The sequence below is a fragment of the Parus major genome, chromosome 17 (assembly GCF_001522545.3).
Source record: "Parus major isolate Abel chromosome 17, Parus_major1.1, whole genome shotgun sequence".
NCBI lineage: Eukaryota > Metazoa > Chordata > Aves > Passeriformes > Paridae > Parus > Parus major.
The window spans coordinates 8,764,479-8,772,387 of NC_031785.1; the positions used below are offsets into that span (position 1 = coordinate 8,764,479).

Consider the following 7,909-nt stretch of genomic DNA (forward strand, 5'->3'; position numbering starts at 1 on the left):
AAACCCTGTCATCCCAAATCCTGTGATCCCAAATCCTGTGATCCCAAATCCTGTCATCCCAAATCCTGTCATCCCAAATCCTGTCATCCCAAATCCTGTCATCCCAAACCCACCAGTCAGGAGCCAGGGCACAGGGGTGCTGAGGGAATGGGGGTGAAGCACCCGAGCAGGATGGGCTCCGTGGGGACAGCACTGGGAATTCCAGAGCCAGAGCAGCAGCAGGAAGTGGCAGCTGCTTGTCCAGCTGGATTTACCCAGCCCCAGCTCTCTCTGGGTCCCCACAGATGCTGAGCTGGGGGATTTGTGGCAGCTCCTCCTCCCCTGGTGCCCTCTGGGCACGGGGACAGCCTGGGAGCTGATTTATGGCACCCCTTAAAACAAAGCTTCAGCCTGCCCAGGAGGGGATGCAGAGCTGGGTTTAGAGATGGAAAAACATCAACGGGGCAAAAATTAATTCCTCTGCTTCCCCCTCATTTTGGGCAGTGAATTCTGCACAAATCAGGGCAGGCACAGCCCAGCTACAGCATGAGCAGTATCAGTTTTATCTAAACTGATCAAAAAGAGGATTTGTGATAAGAAATATTTAAACCACCAAAAAAAAAAACCACACAAAAAACCATAATGCCAACTCCTCATCTGAGCCCTGCTCACTGCTGGCTGCTTGAAACCAAAAAAAATTGGGAATTCATTGCTTTATTCCCCATCCCATTTTCAGGAATATTTGGAGGCTCTGCTCCATTCCCAGCTCCTCCAGGCAGGAGGTTCTGCTGGTACCAGCTGCACTGGTTTTCCTCAGATTAAAACACCAACAAACTCCTGCCTGTGGCTGGAAAGAAAACCCCACAATTCCTGAAGAATCAAATAAAATTCATATTAATGAATCAATGACTAATATTGGTTTAAATAAAAACTGCAAGCACTGTGTGGTTTGTTTAACAAAGATAAGTGTATTTTTAGTCAGATTCTAATCTTAGGGTGCTCCTTAATGATTCAAGATTTTGTTCCCATAACCTTTGAAATCGCTGCTGCACTTCATGGAAATCCTTAAAATTTTGCTGCAGTAAATAATGAATGAAAGCAGCCTATGGAAAGATAATAATTCAATGTTAAAAATAACCACACATTACAGGGTGGCTGTGAAATTCTGTGTTTCAGATAAAAGGGAATTTGTTGTTAAAATGCAACAAAACCTTTCCACTCAAATCCCATTTTCTGTTCACGAGCTCAGGGTTCATAAACTGCACATTTCCATTTCCCACTTGGGAAACACAATGGGATGTTTCACTTTGGGCTTGGTGTGCACAAAGCCCAATGTTTTATCTCTCTGTGAGCTGCTGAACTCAGCTCTGGTGTTGAAATAAATGTGTTTTCCCAGCAAACCTGGAGTGTTTCATCACCTTTTTTTATCCTTCTGAGCTCCATCTCATTCCTGAGCTCCCTTGGGAGCATTCCCATGGAGCTGGAGCATCACAGACACCAGAACCAAGGTGCAGAAAACACTTTCTCAAGTGTTGTTATCTCTGAGGGGAAGAATTATCTTGGTTGGAGGTAATTATTCTCCAAAATTATTCTTGAACCCCTCCAAAATTATTCTTGAATTTGATTTTAGTTTTAGAAATTCCAATTTATAGATCATAAAGCACGTTATTTTTCTATATCATTATATGAAATTTAATAAGTTGACTCATAAATTTTGTCTATTTTTATATATTTATAAACTGGATTTTTTTGATATTGCATCTTCACTTTAGAATTTGACTTAAGAACATGGAATTTGTCACATCCACGACTGGCAGCAGTGGATCCTAATAAAAATAAAGAGCAATACAAAGAAAACCTCAAGTTCCTGGTTTGGATTTCAGCACCCATTGCAATTTAAGGATCCATCTGAAGAATTCACTGCCCCACAACTCTTAGAACTATCAGAAAACTCCAGCACAATTATTCCTTTGGCTGTGTGTCATCACCTAGGTACATATGAACTGTGAGCCACCACAGCAGCTCAGTCCCATCACAGAAGTTATACTCATACAAAGCAATGAATTATTTTAAATAAAACTTGTCCAAGATCCAGCAGTGCCCGAGGAGCCCCAGAACACCCTGGGAAATACCAGGGAGGAAAAGCTGCTGGAAAACCTCCTCAGATTCACAGTACCTGGGTCCCTGCCCTGGGGCCAGGACAATCCCCCAGGCTGGAATTGCACTTACTTGAGTCTCCAAAAGCATTAAAGAAGAAAGACAAGGTCACACAGGTCAAGGATAATGCACAGGACGGGAGCTGGTGAGGAGTTTTTGGGGTTAGTCAGCAGCAGTCATGATGTTTTCACCAACCTGCTCGGTGTCAAAGCACACCCTGACCCACAGCACAGCCAGCAGGATTGGATTGGGAGGAAGCACATGGGTGAGAGAGAGGTTTCCACTGTGTTTGCTCAACTCCAGCTCCAGAGGAGTTGCCAAGTGCCTGATTTGGACAAAATCTGTCGCTTTAAGCTCCAGCTCGAGAAGGTCAGAGAGCAAAGACATAACCAGCTTTTCAAGAGTTTTCCAATTTAGTCTCACTTGGACCCCGTTTCCAGAATTCTTTTGAAGTCCTCCTCCAGTTTTCCCTCCAAGAGAGCTCTCCTGGTTCTCCCACTGAACCCAGAGTGCAAACACTGGTGGAACATCAAAGCCAACAGCCCAGCACAGAATAAACACAGAGAACAGAAAGAAATACAAGTGAGAACAAGACAAACCATCAAACGAGGGGGGACAGGAGAAGAGAGGACAGTAGTTGAGGAGAAATGATGGGAAGGAATGAAGGGAGAAAAATGGAGGAAGGAAGAGGGGGGAAGGTCACAGTGGGTGTATGAAACACGAGAGTTGCTCACAAATCACAAGCATCAAATGACAATGACGCCTTCCAGTCCTTTCCCTGGATGTTGGTCTGGAGGCTTTCCACAAATGATGGGAACGACTTTTGGGGGAGAAAAACAAAAAACCACAGGGGAGAGTGAAGGCACCAGGAGAAGGGGAAGGTTTCTAGAGGTCTAAATGAGAAATCCACTTAGTGAATATCGTAACAGAGAGCAACTCACGGTGAATTTACGCTGGAGACTGACGAGCTGCGAGATACAGTACCTCGAGTTTGCTTTACAAAACTGCACATGCAAAAAAACAAAACAAACAAAGAAAACAAAAAGTGAGAAAAGAAAAAGCCGAAAAAACAAACAAAAAAACCAAACGAAGAAACAAACAAAAAAGAAAAACCAAACCAAACTAGCAGAGAAACCATAAGAGACATCGGGAGGAGACTCGAACAGGCCGTGTCCTGTCGGATGCAGACGGGGAGGAGACCGGGCAAGCTCCAGGATTGTGGAAGCCATGGACACACCACCCTCTGGAGAACGGGGACACAACCAAAGAGTTCAAAACAGAACCAAAAGGGAGCCAAAAGGAAAAGGAGACCAAAAGGCACACGATGATCTCGGGGCTCCGGTGGTACTCACACCGCCAAAGTCCTGCAGGAGCCACCTCGGGGGAGCTCTGGCTGCAGCCACGTGGGGATTGTGCTGCAAATCCTCCTTTCCAACTGGAGCAGGATGCTAATTCCTGCTCTTGGCACCAGGGCAAGGGCTGGGCAGAGGAGCTCGGGCTCCAAAATCCACCTGAGCTGCAGCAGCTGGTGCCAGGAGACTTCTCCTGGTGTCAGCCTCAGAGCGGCTCTTTGGAGGCACCTGCCTCTCTCCTGGGTCTGGGATTGGGATGGGCTCAGACTGCCCAGAAATGGGCACTGGGACTGAAACCAGCTCTGCTGCAGCAGGGCAGGGCCCTGGGGTGACAGGAGCTTCCTGCAGCTCAAGGGATTCTGGCCATTCTCCTCCATCTCCTCCACACCATTTCTGTGGGGCTGAATCACACAGGAAAGGCAGGGGATCCACGGAAAACCGGGATCCTAAACATCCTGATCCATCCTGGCTCGAGGCATTCATTTTTTCCTGGCTCTAAACGATCATTTTTATCAATCTACAGCATTCCCAAAACCCTCCCCAAGACTGAAAATAAAATCCCTTCACCTCCTGATTTGCCTTTTCAGCTGCAGCATTTTTCCTCCTGCTTTCACAAGAGTTTAAATCTGTTAACAATCAATTCTAGCCAATCAGGAGGCCCAGTGTAAAGTCTAATGTTCTTTGGGTATTACAGAGGTAAGTTTTAAATGCACATTTATTAAAATTAATGGATTGTTCTAAACAAGAACATTGGCTCAGATAATGCATATAACAAAAAATCCAGAGTGAATATAAGAAAAATGATGGGAGGCATCATAAAAGTTTTGCTTGAAGCAAATAATCTGCTGGGCAGCCAGGTGAAGTATTTTACCTAAAGCTCAGGGTTTTGGTGTTTGGCTGGTGTAAAGTGAAATAGGAGCAGGGGCAGAGTGGGGGTGGCATGTCCTGCACACTGGCCAAGGAAATGATTATTTCCAGGTTGCTCAAGCTGGGGACTTTTTTACTCTTTGGCAGCAAAATCCTGCAGAGAACAAGCCCCTGACTGCAGAAATTCCTCAGGCATAACCAAGAACTGCAGAAATTCCTCAGGCATAACCAAGAAATTCCTTGGGGAGAAGCTGGGATGGAGGAGAGCGCACGGGGCTGCCCTGATTTACCTGGAGTCAGCACCAAGCCCGTGCAGTGCGAGATTTGGGGTTTAATTGTTGGAAGCAGATGAACATCCCTCAGTGGGAGGCTGGGATGAGCCTCCCTGTGCCTCCCTGCCTCGTGTGGCAGGATGGAGGCCACGCTCTGTCCTTGTCACCCGTGCAGGGAATGTGACACAAGTCCTGCAGCGCTCCGGGGTCACCGCTCTGCTCCCGTGGCTGGATCCGCCTTTTTTCCAAAGTCAATTTGCCTGGAAGAGCCGTGTGTGAAACCACAGAGCCAGCACAGCCTCCTTTTCCAGGGCAAAATGACAGCAGGAGCTGATTTTCACTGGATGCTACTTACCAGGAAGGAGGGACAGAGCCCAGAGAGTGACTCTGGGTGCGGCTGAGCGACACCGACGGTGAGGACAGAAAGGAAAAGCCACGGGAGGAATCAGAACCTCACACACTGACACACTCCAGGGGAGGGGGAGACGGGAGAAATCACAACCAGCAAGAGAAAAAGAACACCTCTTCTAATCTACACCCCCCAGCACAGCACAGGGCACGGGCCGGGTGTTCAGGGTGCTCCTTGCTGGGTCCTGTTGGTTCTCCCAACAGAGAAATCAGCCACAATACTCCCGAGACAGAAGGAAAACATGGAACCCCCGAGATGGAGAACCTGGAGAAACAGAGCAGTTCCCCCAGACCTGTACAAAAGGGCCAGAGGAGTCAGGGTGAAGTGACTGAGGTGTCACCTTGCTCCCCCTGCCAGGCGCTGTCCCCCGTGGGACTGCGATTACAGCTCCCCTTCTGTGAACAGCCCCACGTGGGACCAGCAGAAAGCAGTCCTGGAGACAGAAGGAGGTCTTTGGAGGCTGGAAAGTTGTCCTGGGAAGCCCAAATAACCCTGGAACAGCAGTGGGCAATGTGACAAGCTGTGTTTAGGTCCGGTGCCCATGTCCAGGAGCTGTCTCTGCCGCTGCCCACAACGTTTCATCCACCACCCAAACTCTCCTCCCACCCAAAAATCACACCCGTGATTAAATGATTTCCTTGGATCTGGCTACAGTCTGTAATCCATTACCTCATGGAATTAAAAAACCCCCAAACCTCGTAAATCACAGAGTGCAAAAAGTTCCTCAGAGTGTGGCTACCTGCCAGGCTCCTACAAATCTGGGGGTGCTGGAAAATCGCTGTTGTAAGGTTTTTCCCAAGAAAGGTGAGGAGAGGGAATGCTGTGGGTGCCAGGTGAGCCCCAGGCTGTGCCCAGTGGTGGCAGCCCCTTTTGTACAGGACATTGGTGCAGCTCTGGCTGGGACAGGAAAGGCAAAGGAGGAACCCAAAAATGGGAATTCAGGCAAAACCAGGAAAAAACCCCGTGTTTGCTTTGGGGACTTTGTGTGACCCACAGGGATGAGCCTGAGGATTCTTCCTTCCACTGGCAGTGGCAGCAAAAAGTGCTTTGGACATCCAGTGCCTTGGAATTGTCCCCTTGGCCCCTCTCCTCCCTGGTCTGGCTGCCAAGGAAGCTGCACCAATGGTTTGCCCTAAAAACCCCTGGCTCTGTGAAGCCCTTGAGGTGCAGAGGCTGAACAGGGCAAACAGAGGGGCTGAACAAACCCAAAACTCACCTCCAGAAACAACAAAGCAAGGAAAACGCTAAACAGAAAACAAACAAACAAACAAACAAACAAAAAATCACAAAAAAAATAAAAGAAGAATGAAACAATGGGCTCGAATCAAAGACATCTCCTGTCAGCATTGCAAACAGAGACAGAACCAATGCACCACCCTTGCTTTTCATCCTAAATAAATCCTTCAGGGTAGAGTTCACCAGGTGAAAAAGGAGCTGTGGTCAGACAAATCTGCTCAGAGAAATGCTGGGAGCTGGATGAAGCAGCAGCTCCAAACCAACACTTTCCATCCTGAGCAGCCACCAAACAAAAATCCCTTTCAGGACAGAGTTCACCAGGTGAAAAAGGAGCTGTGGTCAGACAAATCTGTTCAGCTGAATCCCTCTGATGCAGGAGAGAATTTGTGGGAGCTCCAAACCAAGTGCAGGATGTTGTGCAAGATAATCAATCCCTCCCCAGCACGGCAAGGATGAGCCTGAGATCCCTGGGGTCCCTCAATCCCCGGCTCCACCAGCATCCAGTTCCAGGTGGGAAGGTGAAGGTGCCTCCCTGAGCAGGCTGGAACACTGGATAACACCCGGTTCCTTGTGTTTAGGAAATGATGTTTGGTAACCAACACAATAAATGGGGCTCAGAGCAGAGGAGGGGGACAAGGGGACAATTCCAAGGTGCTGGATGTGTAAATTTTATGGAGTTTGGTTAGGAGGGGTGGCTGGAGCAGGAGAACTGATTAAATGATTCCCATGGGTCTGGCTGCAACTGGAATCCATTACATTGTGGAATTAAAAACAACCAAACCTCATAATCCAAAGAGTGAAAAAAATTCCTCTTCAGGCACAGCTCACCCTGTACTGGCACAGGGAAAATTCCAGAGGTGGAGGATCCAACACTGGGAAGAGCTGGAAGGAGTTTAGGGAGAGCAGAACTGACAAGGGGAGGGAAGAAATCAGCACCTCAGCCCTGAGGCAGCACAACCAACGTGACTTTTTCACCAGGCTCAGCCCAGGGACAGCTTTGTCACCTCTGTGGGAGGTGGCCAAACACTGGGAGCAGGAACATCGTGATTACGAAAATCCAAGTCGTGGTGTCCTCTGCCACCAGCCTGTTTGGACTGACTCAGGCAGGGGAAATATCAATGATTTCAGAGCATCCATTCATGCCTGCTGTCAGAGAAATCCATTTTCACCTGGTGGCAAAATAACATTAAACTATAAAACTAAAAAAAAATATTCCTGAAGGGAAAGTACAAATCTAAATTGATTGGGTAGAGCCAACTTTGAGCTCAAGCCCAGTTTTCCCAGGCTGAATCCTACAGGGGTTGGACTGTCAGTTCTTTGTACCCTGAGTTTTACAGGCTAAAGGTTTCTGGTGATATTTCCATTTGCCAAAAATTCCATTTCTAACAATACCCAGCACTTCTGGCACGTCCAGCTCTGGATCTGATCTTGACCAGGACTTGCCATGGTCACAGCATCTTCTCCACCCTCAGAGCACCATGGGGATTAAGAGCAGGAGAAATGAAGGGTTGGGGTGGATTTGGGTTCCAAAAGATCCCTACTCAGCCCTGCTGCACTGGAGAGAGAGATCCAAGGGGTGGGGGCTGGAAATCATCTCCTTATCCAGGATTTAGGGGCTGGAAATCATCTCCTTATCC

At 47.9% G+C, this 7,909-nt stretch overlaps 1 protein-coding gene across 1 annotated transcript in view; it reads right to left on the minus strand.

Annotated features, from left to right (window-relative positions):
• Positions 1-7,909, minus strand: part of CACNA1B (calcium voltage-gated channel subunit alpha1 B) — a 225,353-nt gene that overhangs the window by 66,119 nt on the left and 151,325 nt on the right. The window lies entirely within an intron of this gene.